This window comes from Ranitomeya imitator, chromosome 1 (genome assembly GCF_032444005.1).
Source record: "Ranitomeya imitator isolate aRanImi1 chromosome 1, aRanImi1.pri, whole genome shotgun sequence".
Taxonomy (NCBI): Eukaryota; Metazoa; Chordata; class Amphibia; order Anura; family Dendrobatidae; genus Ranitomeya; species Ranitomeya imitator.
Window position 1 is genome coordinate 984,523,630 of NC_091282.1, and position 27,665 is coordinate 984,551,294.

Consider the following 27,665-nt stretch of genomic DNA (forward strand, 5'->3'; position numbering starts at 1 on the left):
TTGTTACCCTTTAGGTAACTTTTAAATCATAATGAATTGGTAAGTGTATGTATTATTATGAAGTCGCCTGTCAGTGAAGAACAAACACCTGTCAGACCATTGTGACTATTACTGGTGTTTTCATTTGTAAAGGGGGTTAAAAACATTGTTTGAACACTGCCCAAATAAAACAGCTGATGTGGCAGCCACCCTCCACACTTACAAATGGTTGATAAGTAAGGCTGGCAGTCCTGTGACTGCTATATCAGCTGCACTAAATATATTTATGTCACTGTGTATTACTATTTGATTGGATCAGCACCATTCCTCCCCTCAGTCCGTATTGCTCCCCTTGCTGATGTCCTGCCAGCCCGTTTAGCTTCATCCATGCATGACTTGTCTTTATTCCATTCTATGTATTCCAGATTGGAATGACGGAAACCATGAAATCACTGCGTAAATTATTAGATAAAAGGAATTGGTAAGTGAATAAAATATAATATTCGGCTAGCTTATTTCTTTCAGGCTTCCTGTGTTCTAAATATGACATTTTCATTTCCCTGTCTGATGTCATGGTTTTGCAGACAGTTTAATGGGTTGAATATTTATCTGCGAGGAAATCTTGAAGACGAAGGGATTCATAACACTGCTGGTGTTTCATTCTGATTGTGCTACACCATTCCACGTAGATGGAAAACTGTGAAGGCGGGCGAGTGTAAGAAAAATGATGCAGACAACAGCGGTAAAACAACTTCCTATATACCTAATATGCTTTGCCTTGTGGACTTTCACATTACAAATCAATAGCAATGTAACCACAGGTATGGCCATGTGAATGTATCGCAATGAATTCCACCTTACAGGTTTCTAGGTCCCTGTCATAGTCCTTAGTCTGGAAGAAGTTACCTGATGATCTCAAGAATGTCGGGACCACATGTAGAGGAACTTAATGTTTGCAAAAAAATTATATATATATATATATGTATATATATATATATATATATATATATATTTATATATAAAGCTGAATGTGTGTGTGTGTATGTCCGGGACTGGCATCTGCACCGTCGCAGCTACAGCCACAAAATTTTGCACAGTCACACGTCTGGACCCCGAGAGCGTAATAGGCTTTGTTGTGAGGCGAAATTTTAACCCTGCTCGTTCCAATTCACCAAACAATTTTGCCCCTATCTACATAATGGGGAAAAGTGAAAGGAAAAGTGTTGGAGGCAAATTGACAGCTGCCAGATGTGAACAAGGGGGACTTAAAGAATGAGAGCGATGGCGCCAAAGAGTATATACCGTACAGTTGCTAAGGTGGGGCCCCGACATGGGAAACTCACCACACACGGGGATATGAACACGCAAACAAAATGCGCCACACACTACCACGTGCTTGAACACATATACCACCCTCAGCACACATTTCACCACACATACACCAACCTCGCCACATAAAAGTCGTAACACAAAAGTCGCCGCTCAAAATTCGCCACGTGCAAAACTCGCCACATGCAAATCTAGGCTCACGCAAAACTCGCGACACGTGCAAAACTCACCTCATGAAAAACTCGCCACACGCAAAATTTGCACACGCGGAAAAATTGCCACATGCACAAAAGTTGCCTCACACAAAACTTGCACATACTCAAAATGCACCGCGCATAAAACTCGCCATGGCAAAACTCGCCATGCGCAAAACTTGCTGCACACAAGTTGCTACAATAACCTGTCACATGCAACTCAACACAAAAAAAGTTGCTACACGCATGTCGCCACACAAATCTCATCTCACAAAAGTCGCTACATGCATGTCGCCACACGCAACTCAACACACACAACTTGACACATGAAACTCGCCCTAAAACACACACAAGTCTGGTATTATCCTTCAAAAATAAAAATCTGATTAATAAGCAGACAAACTACAAGAGCAACAAATGTACCATACAGGCTGCCAATTTAGCTTACAAATACTGAGGTAAAAATACTGACCAAATAACATGTGAACGAGGTCTAATATAGGAGGAGATGACATACAGGTACATAATATATACAGGGGAGATGACACACGGGTATATACTATATACAGGAGCAGATGACACAGGTATATACTATATACAGGAGGAGATGACTTACAGGTACAGTGGGGCAAAAAAGTATTTAGTCAGTCAGCAATAGTGCAAGTTCCACCACTTAAAAAGATGAGAGGCGTCTGTAATTTACATCATAGGTAGACCTCAACTATGGGAGACAAACTGAGAAAAAAAAATCCAGAAAATCACATTGTCTGTTTTTTTAACATTTTATTTGCATATTACGGTGGAAAATAAGTATTTGGTCAGAAACAAAATTTCATCTCAATACTTTGTAATATATCCTTTGTTGGCAATGACAGAGGTCAAACGTTTTCTGTAAGTCTTCACAAGGTTGCCACACACTGTTGTTGGTATGTTGGCCCATTCCTCCATGCAGATCTCCTCTAGAGCAGTGATGTTTTTGGCTTTTCGCTTGGCAACACGGACTTTCAACTCCCTCCAAAGGTTTTCTATAGGGTTGAGATCTGGAGACTGGCTAGGCCACTCCAGGACCTTGAAATGCTTCTTACGAAGCCACTCCTTCGTTGCACTGGCGGTGTGCTTTGGATCATTGTCATGTTGAAAGACCCAGCCACGTTTCATCTTCAATGCCCTTGCTGATGGAAGGAGGTTTGCACTCAAAATCTTACGATACATGGCCCCATTCATTCTTTCATGTAACCGGATCAGTCGTCCTGGCCCCTTTGCAGAGAAACAGCCCCACAGCATGATGTTTCCACCACCATGCTTTACAGTAGGTATGGTGTTTGATGGATGCAACTCAGTATTCTTTTTCCTCCAAACACGACAAGTTGTGTTTCTACCAAACAGTTCCAGTTTGGTTTCATCAGACCATAGGACATTCTCCCAAAACTCCTCTGGATCATCCAAATGCTCTCTAGCAAACTTCAGACGGGCCCGGACATGTACTGGCTTAAGCAGTGGGACACGTCTGGCACTGCAGGATCTGAGTCAATGGTGGCGTAGTGTGTTACTTATGGTAGGCCTTGTTACATTGGTCCCAGCTCTCTGCAGTTCATTCACTAGGTCCCCCCGCGTGGTTCTGGGATTTTTGCTCACCGTTCTTGTGATCATTCTGACCCCACGGGGTGGGATTTTGCGTGTAGCCCCAGATCGACGGAGATTATCAGTGGTCTTGTATGTCTTCCATTTTCTAATTATTGCTCCCACTGTTGATTTCTTCACTCCAAGCTGGTTGGCTATTGCAGATTCAGTCTTCCCAGCCTGGTGCAGGGCTACAATTTTGTTTCTGGTGTCCTTTGACAGCTCTTTGGTCTTCACCATAGTGGAGTTTGGAGTCAGACTGTTTGAGGGTGTGCACAGGTGTCTTTTTATACTGATAACAAGTTTAAACACGTGCCATTACTACAGGTAATGAGTGGAGGAAACGGGAGACTCTTAAAGAAGAAGTTACAGGTCTGTGAGAGCCAGAAATCTTGATTGTTTGTTTCTGACCAAATACTTATTTTCCACCATAATATGCAAAAAAAATGATAAAAAGACAGACAATGTGATTTTCTGGATTTTTTTTTCTCAGTTGGTCTCCCATAGTTGAGGTCTACCTATGATGTAAATTACAGACGCCTCTCATCTTTTTAAGTGGTGGAACTTGCACTATTGCTGACTGACTAAATACTTTTTTGCCCCACTGTATATACTATATAAAAGAGCAGATGACACAGGTATATAGAGGAGGAGATGACATACAACAGGTATATACTATATACAGGGGAGATTACATACAGGTATATACTATATACAGGAGATGACATACAGGTATATACTATATACAGAAGAGATGACATACAGGTATATACTATATACAGGAGATGACACATAGGTATATACAATATACAGGAGGAGATGACATACAGCAGGTATATACTATTTACAGGGAACATGACATACAGGCATATATTATATACAGGGGAGATGACATACAGGTATATACTATATACAGGAGATGACATACAGGTGTATACTATATATAAGGGAGATGATAAACATGTATATACTGAGGGGAAAATGAGAGGTGTGAGGTGAAAATGAGAGGTATGAGGTGAAAATGAAAAAGTGTGAGTGCAAAATGAGAGGAATGAGGGAAAATAGTGGAGTGATCGGAAAATGACAGATGTGAGGTTGAAATGACAAGTGTTAGGGGGAATGAGAGGAGTGAGGGGGAAATGAGAGGAGTGAGGTGCAAAATAAAATGAGTGAGGTGTGAGGGAGAAAATGAGAGATGTGAGGGGGATAATGAAAGATGTGAGGGGGAAAATGAGAGGCATGATGGGAAAATAAGAGAAGTGAGGTGCTATAACTAACCACAGATATTTACTATGCCCAGGCAACGCCGGGCTCTTCAGCTAGTATATATATATATACATATACAGTACAGACCAAAAGTTTGGACACACCTTCTCATTTATAGATTTTTCTGTATTTTCATGACTATGAAAATTGTGCATTCACACTGAAGGCATTAAAACTATGAATTAACACATGTGGAATTATATACTTAACAAAAAAGTGTGAAACAACTGAAATTATGTCTTATATTCTAGGTTCTTCAAAGTAGCCAACTTTTGCTTTGATGACTGCTTTGCACACACTTGGCATTCTCTTGGTGAACTTCAAGAGGTAGTCACCGGGAATGGTCTTTCAACAATCTTGAAGGAGTTCCCAGAAATGCTTAGCACTTGTTGGCCCTTTTGCCTTCACTCTGCGGTCCAGCTCACCCCAAACCTTCTCGATTGGATTCAGGTCTGGTGACTGTGAAGGCCAAGTCATCTGGCGTAGCACTCCATCACTCTCCTTCTTGGTCAAATAGCCCTTACACAGCCTGGAGGTGTGTTTGGGGTCATTGTCCTGTTGAAAAATAAATGATGATCCAAGTAAATGTAAACCGGATGGAATAGCATGCCGCTGCAAGATGCTGTGGTAGCCATGCTGGTTCAGTATGCCTTCAATTTTGAATAAATCCCCAATAGTGTCACCAGGAAAGCACCCCCACACCATCACACCTCCTTCTCCATGCTTCACGGTGGGAACCAGGCATGTAGAGTCCATCCGTTCACCTTTTTTGCGTCGCACAAAGACACGGTGGTTGGAACAAAGATCTCAAATTTGGACTCATCAGACCAAAGCACAGATTTCCACTGGTCTAATGTCCATTCCTTGTGTTCTTTAGCCCAAACAAGTCTCTTCTGCTTGTTGCCTGTACTTAGCAGTGGTTTCCTAGCAGCTATTTTACCATGAAGGCTTGCTGCACAAAGTCTCCTCTTGACAGTTGTTGTAGAGATGTGTCTGCTGCTAGAACTCTGTGTGGCATTGACCTGGTCTCTAATCTGAGCTGCTGTTAACCTGCGATTTCTGTGGCTGGTTACTCGGATACACTTATCCTCAGAAGCAGAGGTGAATCTTGGTCTTCCTTTCCTGCGGCGGTCCTCATGTGAGCCAGTTTCTTTGGAGCACTTGATGGCTTTTGCCACTGCACTTGGGGACACTTTCAAAGTTTTCCCAATTTTTCAGACTGACTGACCTTCATTTCTTAAAGCAATGATGGCCACTCATTTTTCTTTACTTATATTACTTAGCTGCTTTTTTCTTGCCATAATACAAATTCTAACAGTCTATTCAGTAGGACTGTGTATCCACCAGACTTCTGCACAACACAACTAATGGTCCCAACCCCATTTATAAGGCAATAAATCCCACTTATTAAACCTGGCAGGGCACACCTGTGAAGTGAAAATCATTCCCGGTGACTACCTCTTGAAGCTCAGCAAAAGGTGGCAACTTTCAAGAACCTAAAATATAAGACATAATTTCAATTGTTTTACACTTTTTGTTAAATATATAATTCCACATGTGTTAATTCATAGTTTTGATGCCTTCAGTGTGAATTTACAATTTTCATGGTTATGAAAATACAGACAAAACTTTAAATGAGAAGGTGTGTCCAAACTTTTGGTCTGTACTGTATATACTGTATGTATATATATATATATATATATATATATATACATATATATATATATATACTGCTCAAAAAAATAAAGGGAACACTAAAATCCCACATCCTAGATATCACTAAATGAAATATTCCAGCTGTAAATCTTTATTCATTACATTAAAAATAAAAATGATCAACGTAAATCACAACTAATATCCCACCGAGGTCTGGAATTGGAATGATGCTCAAAATCAAAGAGGAAAATGAAGTTACAGGCTGATCCAACTTCAGTAGAAATGCCTCAAGACAAGGAAATGATTCTCAGTAGTGTGTGTGGCCTTCACGTGCCTGTATGACCACACTACAATGCCTGGGCATGCTCCTGATGAGTTGGCAGATGGTCTCCTGAGGCATCTCCTCCCAGACCTGGACTAAAGCATCCGCCAACTGCTGGACAGTCTGTGGTGCAACGTGACATTGGTGGATGGTGCGAGACATGATGTCCCAGATGTGTTCAATCCGATTCAAGTCTGGGGAATGGGCGAGCCAGTCCATAGTTTCAATATCTTCATCTTGCAGGAACTGCTGACACACTCCAACCACATGAGGTCTGGCATTTTCCTGCAGTAGGAGGAACCCAGGGCCAAACTCATAGCATATGGTCTTACAAGGGGTCTGAGGATCTCATCTCAGTACCTAATGGCAGTCAGGCTACCTCTGGCAAGCACATGGAGGGCTGTGCGGCCTTCCAAAGAAATGCCACTTCACACCATTACTGACCCACTGCCAAACCGGTCACGCTGAAGGATGTTGCAGGCAGCAGATCGCTCTCCATGGCGTCTCCAGACTCTGTCATGTCTGTCACATGTGCTCAGTGTTAACCTGCTTTCATCTGTGAAGAGCACCGGGCACCAGTGGTGAATTTGCCAATCCTGGCGTTGTGTCAAATGCCAAGCATCCTGCACGGTGTCGGGTGGGAGCACAACCCCCATCTGTGGACGTTGGGCACTCAGACCATCCACATGGAGTCAGTTTCTAACCTTTTGTGCAGACACATGCACATTTGTAGCCAGCTGGAGGTCATTTTGCAGGGCTCTGGCAGTGCTCCCCCTGTTCCTCCTTGCACAAAAGCTGAGGTAGCAGACCTGCTGCTGGGTTGTTGGCCTCCTATGGCCCCCTCCACATCTCCTGGTGTACTGGCCTGTCTCCAGGTAGCATCTCCAGCCTCTGGACACTACGCTGACAGACACAGCAAACCTTCTTGCCACAGCTCGCATTGATGTGCCATCCTGGATGAGCTGCACTACCTGAGCCACTTGTGTGGGTTGTAGAGTCAGTCTCATGCTACTCCAAGTGTGAAAGCGCAACCAACATTCAAAAGTGACCAAAACATCAGCCAGAAAGCATTGGTACTGAGATGTAGTCTATGATCCCCACTTGCAGAACCACTCCTTTATCGAGTGTGTCTTGATAATTGCCAATAATTTCCATCTGTTGTCTATTCCATTTGAACAACAGAATGTGAAATTGATTGTCAAACAGTTTTGCTTCCTAAGTGGACAGTTTGGCTTCACAGATGTTTGATTTACTTATATTCTGTTGTTTAAGTGTTCCCTTTATTTTTTTGAGTAGTGTATATACACGCACACACATATATAAATGTGGCCCTTCAACTGGATTCAGATTGCTCCAAAGACACTAGGGAAATACACAGCTCAAGAGACAGGAGCTCACAGCTATTGCCTGAGAAAGCACAATGTGGAGTATGAATACATTAGAATGTACATTAGAATGTATATGTCCCCACTAGGGTTGAGCGACCTTTACTTTTATAGGATCGGGTCGGGTTTCACGAAACCCGACTTTTTCAAAAGTCGGGTCGAGTGAAATCGGCCGATCCTATAAAAAAGTCGGGGTCGGGGTCGGCCGAAACTCGAAACCCATTGCAGTGCATTGGGTTTCCAATGGTTCCCAGGGTCTGAAGGAGCGGAAACTCTCCTTCAGGCCTTGGGATCCATAATTAAGTGTAAAATAAAGAATTAAAATAAAAAATATCGCCATACTTACCCTCTGACGCGCCCTGGTACTAACCGGAAACCTTCCTTCCTTAGAATCAGCCTTCCAAGACCTTGCGGAGACGTCGCGGCTTGTGATTGGTCGCGCGGCCGCCCATGTGACCGCTCGCGCGACCAATCACAAGCCGCGACGTCACCGTGACGTCACCGAAGGTCCTGGAAGGGCTGATTCTTAGGAAGGAAGGCTGCCGGAAAGAAGCAGGGCGCGTCCGAGGGTGAGTATATTCCTATTAGGTATATACTTACCCTCGGACGCGCCCTGCTTCTTTCCGGCAGCCTTCCTTCCTAAGAATCATCCCTTCCAGGACCTTCGGTGACGTCGTGGTGACGTCGCGGCTTGTGATTGGTCGCGCGAGCGGTCACATGGGCGGCTGCACGACCAATCACAAGCCGCGACGTCACCGCAAGGTCTTGGAAGGCTGATTCTAAGGAAGGAAGGTTTCCGGTTAGTACCAGGGCGCGTCAGAGGGTAAGTATGGCGATATTTTTTATTTTAATTCTTTATTTTACACTTAAATCTGAATTCCGATACCAATTCCCGATATCTTAAACATATCGGGAATCGGTATCAGAATTCCGATTCCAGATTCAGAAGATCGCCGACTTCATGGCCGACCCCACACAGGGGTCGGGTCGGGTTTCATGAAACCCGACTTTGCGAAAAGTCGGCGACTTCTGAAAATTTTCGACCCGTTTCGCTCAACCCTAGTCCCCACCGATCACTCAAAAGACCCCTGAAAAGTGCGCTGCTCAGGATAAAAGAACTCACAGCTCTTGCCTTTATATTGAATATGTACTCTGCTCTGTGTGTGCAATCAGGCAAGAGCTGAAAGATACCATCTCTTGAGTTGCACTTTTTTCTTGAGTTTCTCCTTGGAGAAAGCAACGTCAAAACGCACAGGTTGGTATTCTCCCCTCAATATTACTTTTGAGTCTGTTTTGAGTTATTAAGTGTATTGACCCCTGATCCTGATCACCAGATATTTCATAACCTTAAATGGCATTATGCCCTTTATCATTTACCATTACTGGGCATGAGACCTCATTGTCTTTCTTAGCACTGTGCACTTTGCACTAGTACTGTAAATGAATTATCCAGGGATTGTGCTTTTTATGATTTATTAATTGTGCATAAATCTTCACGAATTCTGCAATTTATGTTATTTATATCTTCTTGCTCAATATAATATATATATAATATCTAAAGAGTCATGTCTGTAAATATTTATTGGATTAATAAATCTGTGGGGGTAACACATCCAAGGTAGTGATGAGCGAATATACTCGTTGCTCGGGTTTTCCAGGGCGCGCTCGGGTGGTCTCCGAGTATTTGTTAGTTTTCATCGTGGCAGCTGAATGATTTACAGCTATTAGCCAGCTTAATTACATGTAGGAATTCCCTAGCAACCAGGCAACCCCCACATGTACTCAGCCTGGCTAATAGCTGTAAATCATTCAGCTGAGGCGATGAGAACGTAATCTCCGAACACTAACAAATACTCGGAGACCACCCGAGCAAGCTCGAGAAAACCCGAGCAACGAGTACGCTCGCTCATCACTAATCCTAGGCCTTTTTGATTCCTGTAATTCACCACTTTTTATTGTGTTGTAATTTCTGTCAATTATGTAAACTGCTATCATTGGATTAACCCCTTCGTGACATGCTCCGTACTAGTACTGCGCTGCCGGCACTGCATTTGTGCCAGCAGCAGTACTAGTACGGCGCACCGATCACCGCGGTATCGCGCTGAGCGCCGCGGTGATTGGGTGCGGGTGTCAGCTGTATATGACAGCTGGCACCCCGCAGCAATGCCCACGATCGGCGGTAGTGCCGATCGCGGGCATTTAACCCTTCTGATGCCGCTGTCAGTAGTGACAGCGGCATAGAGGGGGATCGCTCAGGGACGGGGGCTCCCAGCGCTCTCCCACCGGAGAAACGCGATGAGATCGCGTTGCTCCGGTGACCCGGAAGGAGTCCCCGGATCCAAGATGGCCGCGGGACACCTTCCGGGTCATGAAATGACCTGGCTAGCCGGCGCCTGCTGAGAGTTGCTGAGAGCAGGCGCCGGAAAGCCTCCTGAACTTGCCTGTCAGATCGTTGATCTGACAGAGTGCTATGCACACTGCCAGATCAACGATCTGCTCTAATACAGTGATGTCCCACCCTGGGACAATGGTAGAAAGTAAAAAAAAAAAATAGAATGTATAAAAAAAAATGTAAAAAATCCCCAAATAAAGAAAAAAAAAAATTTCCCAGTAAATCCATTTATTTATGTAAATTAAAAAAAACAATAAAAGTACACATATTTGGTATCGCCGCGTCCGTAACGACCCGCTCTGTAAAACTATCCCACTAGTTAACCCCTTCAGTGAACACCGCAAAAAAAAATAAATAAAAAACAAGGCAAAAAACATTGCTTTATTATCATACAGGCGAACAAAAAGTGGAATAACACGCGATCAAAACGACGGATATAAATAACCATGGTACCGCTGAAAACGTCATCTTGTCCCGCAAAAAAAAAGCCACCATACAGCATCATCAGCAGAAAAATAAAAAAGTTATAGCTCTCAGAATAAAGCGATGCAAAAACAATTATTTTTTTTATATAAAATAGTTTTTATTGTGTAAAAGCGCCAAAACATAAAAAAATGATATAAATGAGGTATCGCTGTAATCGTACTGACCTGAAGAATAAAGCTGCTTTATCAATTTAATAAAAAGCGATCAAAAAATGTCATCTGCCCGAAAATGGTACCAATAAAAACGTCAACTCGTCCCGCAAAAAACAAGATCTCACATGACTCTGTGGGCCAAAATATGGATAAATTATAGCTCTCAAAATGTGGTGATGCAAAAACTATTTTTTGCAAAAAAAAAGCGTCTTTTAGTGTGTGACAGCTGCCAACCCTAAAAATCCGCAAAAAAACCGCTATAAAAGTAAATCAAACCCCCCTTCATCACCCCCTTAGATAGGGAAAAATAATAAAATGTAAAAAAATGTATTTATTTCCATTTTCCCATTAGGGTTAGGACTAGGGTTAGGGCTAGGGTTAGGGTTGGGGTTGGGGCTAGGGTTAGGGTTACCATTGGGATTAGGGTTAGGGGTGTGTTTGGATTAGGGTTTCAGTTAGAATTGGGGGGTTTCCACTGTTTCGGCACATCAGGGGCTCTCCAAACGCGACATGGCGTCCGATCTCAATTCCAGCCAATTTTGCTTTGAAAAACTAAACAGTGCTCCTTCCCTTCCGAGCTCTCCCGTGTGCCCAAACAGTGGTTCCCCCCAACATATGGGGTATCAGCGTTCTCAGGACAAGTTGGACAACAACTTTTGGGGTCCAATTTGTCCTGTTACCCTTGGGAAAAAAAAACCTGGGGGCTAAAATATAATTTTCGTGGAAAAACTGCGTTATAAACTGTAGTGAAACACTTGTTGGTTCAAAGCTCTCACAACACATGTAGACAAGTTCCTTGGGGGGTCTAGTTTCCAATATGGGGTCAATTGTGGGGGGTTTCTACTGTTTAGGTACATCAGGGGCTCTGCAAATGCAACATGACACCTGCAGACCAATCCATCTAAGTCTGCATTTCAAACGGCGCTCCTTCCCTTCCGAGCTCTGCCATGCACTCAAACGGTGGTTCCCCCCAACATATGGGGTATCAGCGTACTCAGGACAAATTGGACAATAACTTTTGTGGTCCAATTTCTCCTGTTACCCTTGGCGAAAAAAAAATTGCGGGCAAAACATCATTTTGTGGAAAGAAAAAATGATTTTTTAATTTTCACACCGCTACATTCTAAACTTTAGTGAAACAATTGGGGGTTAAAAGTGCTCACCACACATCTAGATAAGTTCCTTAGGGGGTCTTCTTTCCAAAATGGGGTCACGTGTGGGGGGTTTCCACTGTTAAGGCACGTCAGGGGCTCTCCAAATGCGACATGGGTTCCGATCTCAATTCCAGCCAATTTTGCATTGAAAAGTCAAATGGTGCTCCTTCCCTTCCGAGCTCTGCCATGCGCTCAAACAGTGGTTTATCCCCATATATGAAGTATCGGCATACTCAGGACAAATTGCACAACAACTTTTGGGGTCCAATTTATCCTGTTACCTTTGGGAAAAAAAATTTGGGGCAAAAAGATCATTTTTTGTGAAAATTAATAAGAATTTTTTTTTACGGCTCTACATTATAAACTTCTGTGAAGCACGTGGAGGTTCAAAGTGCTCACCACACATCTAGATTAGTTCCTTAGAGGGTCTACTTTCCAAAATGGTGTCACTTGTGGGGGTTTCCACTGTTTAGGCACGTCAGGGGCTCTCCAATCGTGACATGGGCTCCGATCTCAATTCCAGCAAATCTTGCATTGGAAAGTCAAATGGCGCTCCTTCCCTTCCGAGCTCTGCCATGTGCCCAAACAGTGGTTTACCCCCACATATGGGGTATCGGCGTACTCAGGACAAATTGTACAACGACTTTTGTGGTCCAATTTCTCATGTTACCCATGGTAAAATGAAACAAATTGGACCTGAAGTAAAAATTTTGTGAAAAAAAAATTAAATGTAAAATTTTTTTTAAACATTCAAAAAATTCCTGTGAAGCACCTGAAGGGTTAATAAACTTTTTGAATGTGGTTTTGAGAACCTTGAGGGGTGCAGTTTTTAGAATGGTGTCACTTTTGCGCATTTTCTGTCATATTGACCCCTCAAAGTCACTTCAAGTGTGAGGTGGTCCGTAAAAAAAATGGTTTTGCAAATTTTGTTGCAAAAATGAGAAATCGCTGGTCAACTTTTAACCCTTATAACTCCCTAACAAAAAAAAATTATGTTTCCAAAATTGTGCTGATGTACAGCAGACATGTGGGAAATGTTGTTTATTAACTATATTGTGTGATATAACTCTCTAATTTAAGGGCATAAAAACTAAAAGTTTGAAAATTGCTAATATTTCATAATTTCCGACAAATTTTTGTTTTTTTCACAATTAAATGCAAGTCATATCGAAGAAGTTTTACCACTTTCATGAAGTACAATATGTCACGAGAAAACAATGTCAGAATCACCAGGATCCGTTGAAGCGTTTCAGAGTTATGACCTCATAAAGTGACAGTGGTCAGAATTGTAAAAATTGGCCCTGTCACTTAGGTGAAAACAGGCTTTGGGGTGAAGGGGTTAATAAACAATTATTTTGTATGATATTTTGGGTAGTCATTTTTTAGGTTTATAGATTTCCCATAGTTCTGTTAATGAGGATGGGACCCCCATTGATCTTTAGGCAATTAAACGGGCAAAAAGTCATTAACATTTTTTGCAAAAAAAAGTTACTCTGAGATATTTCCACTTTGCTCAAAAGTTGAAACTTCAGGAATAGAGCTGTACAGTCATGGCCAAAAGTTTTGAGAATGACACCAAAATTATATTTTCACATGATCTGCTGCCCTCTGGTTTTTATTAGTGTTTGTCTGATGTTTATATCACATACAGAAATATAATTGCAATCATATTATGAGTACCAATAGGTTATATTGACAGTTAGAATGAGTTAATGCAGCAAGTCAATATTTGCAGTGTTGACCCTTCTTCTTCAAGACCTCTGCAATTCTCCCTGACATGCTCTCAATCAACTTCTGGACCAAATCCTGACTGATAGCAGTCCATTCTTGCATAATCAATGCTTGCATTTTGCCACAATTTGTTGGTTTTTGTTTGTCCACCCGTCTCTTGATGATTGACCACAAGTTCTCAATGGGATTAAGATCTGGGGAGTTTCCAGGCCATGGACCCAAAATCTCTATGTTTTGTTCCATGAGCCATTTAGTTATCACCTTTGCTTTATGGCAAGGTGCTCCATCATGCTGGAAAAGGCATTGTTGGGCGCCAAACTGCTCTTGGACGGTTGGGAGAGGTTGCTCTTGGAGGACATTCTGGTACCATTCTTTATTCATGGCTGTGTTTTTAGGCAAGACTGTGAGTGAGCCGATTCCCTTGGCTGAGAAGCAACCCCACACATGAATGGTTTCAGGATGCTTTACAGTTGGCATGAGACAAGACTGGTGGTAGCGCTCACCTCTTCTTCTCCGAATAAGCTGTTTTCCAGATGTCCCAAACAATCGAAAAGGGGATTCATCAGAGAAAATGACTTTGCCCCAGTCCTCAGCAGTCTACTCCCTGTACCTTTTGCAGAATATCAGTCGGTCCCTGATGTTTTTTCTGGAGAGAAGTGGCTTCTTTGCTGCCCTCCTTGAAACCAGGCCTTGCTCAAAGAGTCTCCGCCTCACAGTGCGTGCAGAAGCACTCACACCAGCCTGCTGCCATTCCTGAGCAAGCTCGGCACTGCTGGTAGTCTGTTCCCGCAGCTGAAACAGTTTTAAGATACGGTCCTGGCGCTTGCTGGTCTTTCTTGGGCGCCATGGAGCCTTTTTGACAACAATGGAAGCTCTCTCCTTGAAGTTCTTGATGATGCGATAGATTGTTGACTGAGGTGCAATCTTTGTAGCTGCGATACTCTTCCCTGTTAGGCCATTTTTGTGCACTGCAATGATGGCTGCACATGTTTCTTTAGAGATATCCATGGTTAACTGAAGAGAAACAATGATACCAAGCACCAACCTCCTTTTAAAGTGTCCAGTGATGTAATTCTTATTTAATCATGACTGATTGATCACCAGCCCTGTCCTCATCAACACCCACACCTGTGTTAATGGATCAATCACTAAAACGATGTTAGCTGCTCCTTTTAAAGGCACGGATGATTGACCTCGTGGAGACCAAAACATCCAACACCGCGGAGACACCATCACGTGTTTCTCAACGCAGTGATCCAGAACATTGCCCCCAAATATGCAAATGCATGTAGAGGAGCTGCGGAGACACCATCACGTGTCTGCCTGCGTTGAGAAACACGTGATGGTGTCTCCGCAGCTCCTCTACATGCAGCTGCTCCTTTTAAAGCAGGACTGCAATGATGTTGAAATGTGTTTTGGGGGTTAAAGTTCATTTTCTGGGCAAATATTGACTTTGCAAGTACAGTAATTGCTGTTAAGCTGATCACTCTGACATTCAGGAGTATATGCAAATTGCCATTAGAAAAAATGAAGCAGTAGACTTTGGAAAAATTAATATTTGTCTAATTCTCAAAACTTTTGGCCATGACTGTACCTTTATAAGTGTTTCTCATTTTAGGTAAATAAAAGTTAATATAGACCAGCATAGTGGATCTAAAGTTGTCGGGGTCCCGGAACATCTACATGGAGTTTTTCTGCACTTCATTTGTTTGTGTGAGTTTTTATCCCATGCACCAAAGACATAGTGATAGGGAATTTCGAATGTGAGCCCACTAGTGACACTGAGTGATGATAATGTCTGAAAGGCACTGCAGAATATGTTGGTGATATATATTAGCAAGTATAAAAAAAGGAAAATATCCTGATCTTTTTGTTTCATGGCTTTCAGATGTTTTTTGTACACACATTTCCATATAAACAATCCTATACCTGTAAATATCAATATGTATGACAACTTACCTGGAAAATACTTTGTGTCAAAATGCCCGCATGTAAGAACCTTGTGTCGGATATCCATTTTGTCATATTTTTAATGTCTATCTATAATGAATAGTAACGTTTATTTTGCTTGTGGCAAATGAAAGTGCTATTTTCACTGTATGCTGTGCACTGACACCTACATAGTAATTTGACATTCAGCCATCATGTGTATCATGTGTATCATCCCACCAAGATTCAGTGATTACAATTACATCATATTTCTTCTCCTGTGTTATTAGTTTCAATTCTCCTTATTTGTTGCCCATTAGTGTTGAGCGATACCGTCCGATATTTGAAAGTATCGGTATCGGATGGTATCGGCCGATATCCGAAAAATATCGGATATCGCCGATACCGATATCCGATACCAATACAAGTCAATGGGACACAAATATCGGAAGGTATCCTGTAATGGATCCCAGGGTCTGAAGGAGAGGAAACTCTCCTTCAGGCCCTGGGATCCATATTCATGTGTAAAATAAAGAATAAAAATAAAAAATATTGATATACTTACCCTCTGACGCGACCAATCACAAGCCGCGACGTCATCGAAGGTCCTTAACGCGCTCATTCTTAGGAACGAAAGCAAGGCGTTAATGACATTCGATGATGTCGCGGCTTGTGATTGGTCGCGTGAGCGGTCACATGACCGCTCAGCGACCAATCACAAGCCGCGACGTCATCGAAGGCCCTTTACGCGCTCATTCTTCGGAACGAAAGCAAGGCGGTTGCAGCGGTGACGACCAGGGCGCGTCAGAGGGTAAGTATATCAATATTTTTTATTTATTTTATTCTTTATTTTACACATTAATCTTAATCCCGATACCGATTCCCGATATCACAAAAATATCGGAACTCGGTATCGGAATTCCGATACCGCAAATATCGGCCGATACCCGATACTTGCGGTATCGGAATGCTCAACACTATTGCCCATGCTTTGTGCATTCGTATAGAAACATTTTAGTTTGTGATTGGTTTCTCTTTCTCCAATATTTTTTATTATTTAGATTTTTTTTGTCTTTGTTCTTCCTTTCCACCTCTAATAGCAGAGTTTTCAAAAGTATTTGTCATGTCTATGGCATTTTCTGGCATTTTGCTTCCCTTCCCTCTTTGTTCTAGTTTAAAGCTCTCCTGATACATGTTTTCCAGTCTTCGTAAGGTGCACCCCATCTCTAGCAAGTAGTCCATCGTATAGGTAATTCACTCCGTGATCCAGAAATCCAAATTCTTGCTGACGGCACCATCGACGTAGCCAGTTGTTCACCTGCAGAATCTTATTCCACCTCCTTGTTCCATCGCCATCCACTGGAAGGAAGGAAGAGAAGACCACCTGCACTCCCAGTTCTTTCACTATCTTATCTAAGTTTTCAAAGTCACTGCAGATGGTTTCCAGGTTGTTTCTTGTGGTGTCAATTGTACCCACATGTATTAGCAGGAATGGGTAGTCATCTGTAGGTCTGAAGAGTCCTGATATCCTGTCAGACACATCTTTAATTTTTGCACCTGGAAGACAGCACATTTCTCTTGAGGTTATATCCGGTCTGCAGATTGTGGCCTCTGTTCCTCTCAACAGGGAATGCCCCATGACCACAACTCTCTGTTTCTTCTTCACGACATTTTTCCTTCTCCGTCCAGGAGAACTCTGAGGGCATCCAAGGTTGTTCTTTGTAGGAAAGGTCATATCTTCATGTATTTATTCGTCGTTCTCCTGTGAGAAGCTGGTACTGGTTCCTGAGCAGTATGGGTGCTGACTGCCTCTTGATCCTCCTGATTCTCTGGGTCACATGCTTCCATTCCTCTGTTTCTTCAGGTGCACTTCGAATTTCTTCTTTTTCTGTAACATGAAGAGATAATTCTGCTCTGTCTAAGATCTCTTCACCTTCCTTAATGATTTTCAATGTAGCTAACCTTTCTTCTAGATTTTGCAACTTTTCCTCCAACAGGGACACAAGCTTGCATTTCTGGCATATGAAGTTTGGCTTTTCCACTGGTAAGTCTGTGAACATGTAGCAAGAAATGCAGCTCACCAAATGGCTCCTGGCCTCTTCCATGTTCTTATTGTTAAAAAGAAAGGGTGAGAAATGTGCCAAAACCGATGTCCTCCTTTCAGCTGCAATGGACAAAATCCAGTGTTCTTTGAGCTCACGGAGACTCTTCACTTATCCCAGAAGGCACTGGGAATATGCAAATTCTCTCCTCAGGATTCTTTCCCTGTGTGCTCTGTACCTCAGCCTTGGCCGAAGGTTCACCTTCCAGAAAGACAATGACCCTAAGCACACAGCTAAAATCACGAAGGAGTGGCTTCAGAACAACTCTGTGACCATTCTTGACTGGCCCAGCCAGAGCCTTACCCTTAACCCAATTGAGCATCTTTGGAGAGACCTGAAAATGGCTGTCCACCAACATTCACCATCCAACCTGATGGAACTGGAGAGGATCTGCACGGAAGAATGGCAGAGGATCCCCAAATCCAGGTGTGAAAAACTTGTTGTATCATTCCCAAGACTCATGGTTGTACTAGCTCAAAAGGGTGCTTCTACTTAATACTGAGCAAAGGGTCTGAATACTTATGACCATGTGATATTTCAGTTTTTCTTTTTTAACAAATTTGCAAAAATTTTACATTTCTGTTTTTTTCAGTCAAGATGGGGTGCAGAGTGTACGTTAATGAGAAAAAAATGAACTTTTTTGAATTTACCAAATGGATGCAATGAAACATAGAGTGAAAAAGTTAAAGGGGTCTCAATACTTTCTGCGCCCACTGTATGTCTGGGAAGCCTTGTTCTGAGGCACCATAAGCTTACAACGCGCCATCAAAGATGAGGATCAGTCACGTGATCCAGAAGAGGACCTGAGTGATGCTGGAAACCAAGTAAGACAGTGACCATTAAGTATCTGAATCTTTTTACACTACATCACATACATATTTATAAAGGATTAGAGTATAATTATTTTGCTGGGAGTAGTTCTTGAAATAGAACTTGCACAAGTGCTCATGTAAAAAGGATTTGACAAAGCTGACTGCATGTACCATACACGTTACTGCATACTTTTATTGCCAGATACCCATCAATGTGTGGATAACAGTTTTGGTTCAAACAGTTTAACCTCCCAATTCTCAACGCAAGAATATTTTCTCTGTCGGCATGTCATAGTTGATGTATATTGATGGGGGTGGAGGGGTGTTGCTTTATTCGTCATTTAATTAGCTAAGACAGCCATCTTCTATATTATGGCCATGCACAGAGAAGGGAACTGGATATAGCCATTAAAAAAAATCAGTCAGCCTCCTTCACATACAGCACTGATGACGGGCCAACACAGAAAACCTTCTCCTGTATCAAGCAGGACTGAGGACATAGTGAGACAACAGTGGACATATGTAATTGAAAGTATATGACTAATTTCTTTTTTAGATTACAAATGCAGCAGGACATTTTAAGCTTTCAACCCTTTAAGAAGAATTCTGTGAATTTAACAACAGTGTTACAATATATTACACCGACATCTGCAAAAATAAATGCTTTTTAGATATATTGTTTCTATGCTGTCTAAAAAATCATTGGTGTATTATAGAAAAGTTTTTACATTGGCACAAGATCATCTCTATCAATGTTCAGTGATGATGATTCATAGAAGAAAGTCTCTGTGAGGTTTTCTCAAACAGAACCTAGACTGGATGCAATGTGGTTGACACTTAGGCCGGGTTCATACTGCGTTAAACAGCAGCCCGTTCAACATACGCTAACGGGTTGCTGTCAACGCAAGTGCCGGTATATGCAGAGCGCTAGCGCAGATAGAGCATCTGCTAGCTCTATCTGCGCTAGCAGTGACGGACCCGGAAACGCTGCAGCCCGCGTCTCAGGGTCCATCACTCAATGACGGCACATCGCTAGCGCACGCCCATCGTGGGCGTGTGCTAGCGATGCATCCGACATAGGGGATAATGGCGGCGTTAGACGGACTACGTTACACTTCGTTTATGCCGCGGTGTAACGTAGTCCGTCTAACGAACGCCACAACGTAATGTGAACCCAGCCTTAGAAAATAGCTACAAGAACAGGTATTTTAAGAGGTCAAGAAACTTAAAGCAGTGGAACTGCAGGGGAAATAAACAGTTTCTGGCGAGTTTACCCAGAGATTAACCCCTTCAAGACCCAGCCTATTTTGACCTTAAAGACCTTGCCGTTTTTTGCAATTCTGACCAGTGTCCCTTTATGAGGTAATAACTCAGGAACGCTTCAACGGATCCTAGCGGTTCTGAGATTGTTTTTTCGTGACATATTGGGCTTCATGTTAGTGGTAAATTTAGGTCAATAAATTCTGCATTTATTTGTGATAAACACGGAAATTTGGCGAAAATTTTGAAAATTTCGCAATTTTCACATTTTGAATTTTTATTCTGTTAAACCAGAGAGATATGTGACACAAAATAGTTAATAAATAACATTTCCCACATGTTTACTTTACATCAGCACAATTTTGGAAACAAAATTTTTTTTTGTTAGGAAGTTATAAGGGTTAAAATTTGACCAGCGATTTGTCATTTTTACAACGAAATTTACAAAACCATTTTTTTTAGGGACCACCTCACATTTGAAGTCAGTTTGAGGGGTCTATATGGCTGAAAATACCCAAAAGTGACACCATTCTAAAAACTGCACCCCTCAAGGTACTCAAAACCACATTCAAGAAGTTTATTAACCCTTCAGGTGCTTCACAGCAGCAGAAGCAACATGGAAGGAAAAAATGAACATTTAACTTTTTAGTCACAAAAATTATCTTTTAGCAACAATTTTTTTATTTTCCCAATGGTAAAAGGAGAAACTGAACCACGAAAGTTGTTGTCCAATTTGTCCTGAGTACGCTGATACCTCATATGTGGGGGTAAACCACTGTTTGGGCGCACGGCAGGGCTTGGAAGGGAAGGAGCGCCATTTGACTTTTTGAATCAAAAATTGGCTCCACTCTTTAGCGGACACCATGTCACGTTTGGAGAGCCCCCGTGTGCCTAAAAATTGGAGCTCCCCCACAAGTGACCCCATTTTGGAAACTAGACGCCCCAAGGAACTTATCTAGATGCATAGTGAGAACTTTGAACCCCCAGGTGCTTCACAAATTGATCCGTAAAAATGAAAAAGTACTTTTTTTTCACAAAAAAATTCTTTTAGCCTCAATTTTTTCATTTTCACATGGGCAACAGGATAAAATGGATCGTAAAATGTGTTGGGCAATTTCTCCTGAGTACACCAATACCTCACATGTGGGGGTAAACCACTGTTTGGGCACATGGTAAGGCTCGGAAGGGAAGGAGCGCCATTTGACTTTTTGAATGAAAAATTATTTCCATCGTTAGCGGACACCATGTCGCGTTTGGATAGCTCCTGTGTGCCTAAACATTGGCGCTCCCCCACAAGTGACCCCATTTTGGAAACTAGACCCCCCAAGGAACTTATTTAGATGCCTAGTGAGCACTTTAAACCCTCAGGTGCTTCACAAATTGATCTGTAAAAATGAAAAAGTACTTTTTTTTCACAAAAAAATTCTTTTCGCCTCAATTTTTTCATTTTCACATGGGCAGTAGGATAAAATGGATCATAAAATTTGTTGGGCAATTTCTCCCGAGTACGCCGATACCTCATATGTGGGGGTAAACCACTGTTTGGGCACACGGCAGGGCTCGGAAGGGAAGGCGCGCCATTTGACTTTTTGAATGGAAAATTAGCTCCAATTGTTAGCGGACACCATGTCGCGTTTGGAGAGCCCCCTGTGTGCCTAAACATTGGAGCTCCCCCACAAGTGACCCCATTTTGGAAACTAGACCCCCCAAGGAACTTATCTAGATGCATATTGAGCACTTTAAACCCCCAGGTGCTTCACAGAAGTTTATAACGCAGAGCCATGAAAATAAAAAATAATTTTTCTTTCCTCAAAAATGATTTTTTAGCCTGGAATTTCCTATTTTGCCAAGGATAATGGGAGAAATTGGACCCCAAATATTGTTGTCCAGTTTGTCCTGAGTACGCTGATACCCCATATGTGGGGGTAAACCACTGTTTGGGCGCACGGCAGGGCTCGGAAGGGATGGCACGCCATTTGGCTTTTTAAATGGAAAATTAGCTCCAATCATTAGCGGACACCATGTCACGTTTGGAGAGCCCCTGTGTGCTTAAACATTGGAGATTCCCCAGAAATGACACCATTTTGGAAACTAGACCCCCAAAGGAACTAATCTAGATGTGTGGTGAGGACTTTGAACCCCCAAGTGCTTCACAGAAGTTTATAACGCAGAGCCATGAAAATAAAAAAAAAAAATATTTTCTCAAAAATGATCTTTTAGCCTGCAATTTTTTATTTTCCCAAGGGTAATAGGAGAAATTTGACCCCAAAAGTTGTTGTCCAGTTTCTCCTGAGTACGCTGATACCCCATATGTGGGGGTAAATCACTGTTTGGGCACATGCCGGGGCTCGGAAGTGAAGTAGTGACGTTTTGAAATGCAGACTTTGATGGAATGCTCTGTGGGCATCACGTTGCGTTTGCAGAGCCCCTGATGTGGCTTAACAGTAGAAACCCCCCACAAGTGACCCCATTTTGGAAACTAGACCCCCAAAGGAACTTATCTAGATGTGTGGTGAGCACTTTGAACCCCCAAGTGCTTCATAGAAGTTTATAATGCAGAGCCGTGAAAATAATAAATACGTTTTCTTTCCTCAAAAATAATTATTTAGCCCAGAATTTTTTAATTTTCCCAAGGGTAACAGGAGAAATTTGACCCCAAAAGTTGTTGTCCAGTTTCTCCTGAGTACGGTGATACCCCATATGTGGGGGTAAACTACTGTTTGGGCACATGCCGGGGCTTGGAATTGAAGTAGTGACGTTTTGAAATGCAGACTTTGATGGAATGCTCTGCGGGCGTCACGTTGCGTTTGCAGAGCCCCTGATGTGCCTAAACAGTAGAAACCCCCCACAAGTGACCCCATTTTGGAAACTAGACCCTGAAAGGAACTTATCTAGATGTGTGGTGAGCACTTTGAACCCCCAAGTGCTTCATAGAAGTTTATAATGCAGAGCCGTGAAAATAATAAATACGTTTTCTTTCCTCAAAAATAATTATTTAGCCCAGAATTTTTTATTTTCCCAAGGGTTACAGGAGAAATTGGACCCCAAAAGTTGTTGTCCAGTTTCTCCTGAGTACGCTGATACCCCATATGTGGGGGTAAACCACTGTTTGGGCACACGTCGGGGCTCAGAAGGGAAGTAGTGGCTTTTGAAATGCAGACTTTGATGGAATGGTCTGCGGGTGTCACATTGCGTTTGCAGAGCCCCTGGTGTGCCTAAACAGTTGAGACCCCCCACAAGTGACCCCATTTTAGAAACTAGACCCCCCAAGGAACTTATCTAGATATGTGGTGAGCACTTTGAACCCCCAAGTGCTTCACAGACGTTTACAACGCAGAGCCGTGAAAATAAAAAATCATTTTTCTTTCCTCAAAAATTATGTTTTAGCAAGCATTTTTTTAGATTCACAAGGGTAACAGGAGAAATTGGACCCCAGTAATTGTTGCGCAGTTTGTCCTGAGTATGCTGGTACCCCATATGTGGGGGTAAACCACTGTTTGGGCACACGTCGGGGCTCAGAAGTGAGGGAGCACCATTTGACTTTTTGAATACGAGATTGGCTGGAATCAATGGTGGCGCCATGTTGCGTTTGGAGACCCCTGATGTGCCTAAACAGTGGAAACCCCTCAATTCTACCTCCAACACTAACCCCCCCACCCCCCTAACCCTAATCCCAACTGTAGCCATAACCCTAAACACAACCCTAACTGCAACACACCCCTAACCACAACCCTAACCCCAACACACCCCTAACCATAACCACAACCCTAATTCCAACCCTAACCCTAAGGCTATGTGCCCACGTTGCGGATTCGTGTGAGATATTTTCGCACCATTTTTGAAAAATCCGCGGGTAAAAGGCACTGCGTTTTACCTGCGGATTTTCCGCGGATTTCCAGTGTTTTTTGTGCGGATTTCACCTGCGGATTCCTATTGAGGAACAGGTGTAAAACGCTGCGGAATCCGCACAAAGAATTGACATGCTGCGGAAAATACAACGCAGCGTTCCCGCGCGGTATTTTCCGCACCATGGGCACAGCGGATTTGGTTTCCATATGTTTACATGGTACTGTAAACCTGATGGAACACTGCTGCGAATCCGCAGCCAAATCCGCACCGTGTGCACATAGCCTAATTCTAAAGGTATGTGCACACGCTGCGGATCCGCAGCAGTTTCCCATGAGTGTACAGTTCAATGTAAACCTATGGGAAACAAAAATCGCTGTGCACATGCTGCGGAAAAACTGCACGGAAACGCAGCGGTTTACATTCCGCAGCATGTCACTTCTTTGTGCGGATTCCGCAGCGGTTTTACAACTGCTCCAATAGAAAATCGCAATTGTAAAACCGCAGTGAAATGCGCAGAAAAAAGCGCGGTAAATCCGCCATAAATCCGCAGCGGTTTAGCACTGCGGATTTATCAAATCCGCAGCGGAAAAATCCGCAGAGGACCAGAATACATGTGCACATTCCTAACCCTAACCCTAGCCCTAACCCTACCCCTAACCCTAACCCTACCCCTAACCTTAACCCTAACCCTACCCCTAACCCTACCCCTAACCCTAACCCTACCCCTAACCCTACCCCTAACCCTAACCCTACCCCTAACCCTAACCCTACCCCTAACCCTACCCCTAACCCTAACCCTATTCTAACATTAGTGGAAAAAAAAAAAATTCTTTATTTTTTTATTGTCCCTACCTATGGGGGTGACAAAGGGGGGGGGGTGTCATTTATTATTTTTTTTATTTTGATCACTGAGATATAATCTATCTCAGTGATCAAAATGCACTTTGGAACGAATCTGCCGGCCGGCAGATTCGGCGGGCGCACTGCGCATGCGCCCGCCATTTTGGAAGATGGCGGCGCCCGGGAGAAGACGGACGGGACCACGGCTGGATCGGTAAGTATGATAGGGTGGGGGGGGACCACGGGGGGGGGATCGGAGCACGGGGGGGGGGAATCGGAGCGCGGGAGGGGTGGAACGGAGCGCGGGGGGCGTGGAACGGAGCACGGGGGGGCTGGAATGGAGCACGGGGGGGTGGAACGGAGCACGGGGGGGGTGGATCGGAGTGCAGGGGGGGTGATTGGAGCACGGGGGGGTGATTGGAGCACGGGGGGAGCGGACACGAGCACGGGGGGGAGCGGAGCACAGGACGGAGGGGAGCCGGAGCAGTGTACCGGCCAGATCGGGGGGGTGGGGGGGCGATCGGAGGGGTGGGGTGGGGGCACACTAGTATTTCCAGCCATGGCCGATGATATTTCAGCATCGGCCATGGCTGGATTGTAATATTTCACCCGTTATAATGGGTGAAATATTACAAATCGCTCTGATTGGCAGTTTCACTTTCAACAGCCAATCAGAGCGATCGTAGCCACGAGGGGGTGAAGCCACCCCCCCTGGGCTAAACTACCACTCCCCCTGTCCCTGCAGATCGGGTGAAATGGGAGTTAACCCTTTCACCCGATCTGCAGGGACGCGATCTTTCCATGACGCCGCATAGGCGTCATGGGTCGGAATGGCACCGACTTTCATGACGCCTACGTGGCGTCATGGGTCGGGAAGGGGTTAAATTGTCTTCAGTGGTACACTATTGGTACTAGGGTAAAAAATAAATATGCAGTTATCCTTACAGTATACTGGGATAAATAGAATATAATACAGGTAGTATAAGATGATGATCACATATGGAAAACTGTTGTGTCTATAGCTTTTTAGGTACTTCAATGAAATCCCATCTATGAGAAGCAAAAAATGCACAAATCACTGCAAAGCTGTGCATATGCAGCAAAAATGTAGTGCCAAAGTGTCCCAACCCAGAAAGGAGCAAAAATGATATCTAACATTGAAAGCAGGTCAGGAGACACACAGTAAATCCAGGCATGTGAAATACGGCAGTCTTAAATTATGGTACTTTACAAAGTGATTTTATATTTTAATATATTTATATATTTTTCCATTTTAAATGTCATGGTTGGCATATGGTAAACCTCTTTCATAAATTTTCACAAGGGCAGCAAGAAAACATGGACCCCTACATTTGTTACGACGATACCACTTATATGGAGGAAAACTACTGTTTGGACACAGGGCTCAGAAGGGAAGCGCCCTTTGACTTTTGGAACATAAAATTGTCTGGAATCGATAGCATGTTGCATTTAGAGAACCCCTGAGGTGCCGAAACACTCCTCACAAATCACCACATTTTGGAAACTATACCCCTTACTGAACTTATCTAGATGTGTGGTGAGCATCTTGAACCTTCAGGTGCTTCACAGAAATGTATAACATTGAGCAGTAAAAATAAAAAATCACATTCAATCAAAAATGTTGCTTTAGCCCTTATTTTTATTTTTCAAAAGGGTAGCAGGGAAAAATGGATGCCAACATTTGTCTGGAATAGGTTGCGCATAACATGTCACATTTGAAGAGCCCCTGAAATGCCAAAACAGCAGAAACCCCCACAGGTGATCCCATTTTATAAACTACACTTCTCAAGGAATTAATCTAGGGGAGTAGTGGGTATTTTTAACCCACCACAGGCAATTCACAAACTTGTATAACATTACGCTGAGTAAATTAAATATCAATATCTTTTCCACTAAAATGTTGCTTTGATCCCAAGTTTGCAATTTTCAAAAGGGTCAATAGGAAAAAACGAACAGTACAATTTATTATTCAATTTCTCCTGAGTACATCAATACCCCATAAGTGGTCGAAAACTACTTTAAGGCACAGTGCAAAGCTGAAAAAGGGAAGGAGCACCATTCTACAGTGCAGATTTTTCTGCACTGGATGGAGGGGGCCATGTCCCATTGGCAGAGCCCCTGAGGTTCTAGAACAGCAGAACCCCCATAAGTGACCCCATTTTATAAACTGCACTTCTCAATGAATTCATCTAGGGGTGCAGTGATCATATTCACACAACGAGTGGTTCACAGAATTTTATACCATTGGGCAGTGAAGAAAAAAATTTATATTTTTACCACACAAAAATTGTTGTAGCCCCAGGTTTTACATTTTCACACAGGGAAATGGGTAAAAATGGTGCTAAAATGTCACACAATTTCTGCTGAACAGGGCAATGTCCCGTCTGTGGCTATACAGTATTGCTTAGTCACACGACGAGAATCCATAGGGGCGGAACACTATTTGAGTCTTGGAGAATAAATTATTATAGAATAGTTTCCACGCCCCATATACAGAGCACCTAAATGCCAGAAGAGCAGGAACCCCATTCACGTGACCCCATTTTGGAAATCACACCCTTTTGGGAATTTATCTACAGGTGTGACGATTTTGACTCCATGGGTGTTTTCCAGAAGCAAGCAGCAGTGTATGTGTTAGGCACCGAGTAAATAGATAAAGTTATTGGTGCGTTCGCAGCCCGGGGTCCACCGTGCAGGAGGAACCTGCTGCTAGCAAATGGCACTTTATGACGGTATAAGCGAACTGTTACTTCACAGAGTCGCTGACAAAAGAAAGCACTGTGCCTTGCTAGACTCACAGGCGTACACAGCTAACTGCTGAGCTGAAAGCAGTCAGTGGTCTTGCACACACACGAACTCCTCACCGGAGGTGCCGGTATTCTAGGGCTTATTTCAGCCGGGACCCTGAATACATACACACAAAACTCCTCACTGGAGGTGCCGGTATTCTAGGGGCTTATTTCAGCTGGGGCCCTAAATACATACACACAAGACCTCATTGGCGCAAAGCACATAACATAGATTGATATTAGCGCATGGCCATGCGGTCATACGAACCTTTTATAGCTGCAGCAACTACAGGACCTTCCCAGAAGGACCAATGGGAGGCTGCCACAGAACTTGAGCAACTTCAGGACCTTCCTAGAGGAGTTGCTGCAGTACCTGAGCATGTGACCCTTGATCTCC

General features: G+C 43.2%; 1 long non-coding RNA gene across 1 annotated transcript; it reads left to right on the top strand.

Annotated features, from left to right (window-relative positions):
* The first annotated feature begins 394 nt into the window (after positions 1 to 394).
* Positions 395 to 26,060, top strand: LOC138658250 (uncharacterized). The gene is made up of 3 exons (XR_011317412.1): positions 395 to 460; positions 564 to 721; positions 25,788 to 26,060. It is a non-coding gene; the product is annotated as an uncharacterized lncRNA (long non-coding RNA).
* Positions 26,061 to 27,665: the final 1,605 nt, after the last annotated feature.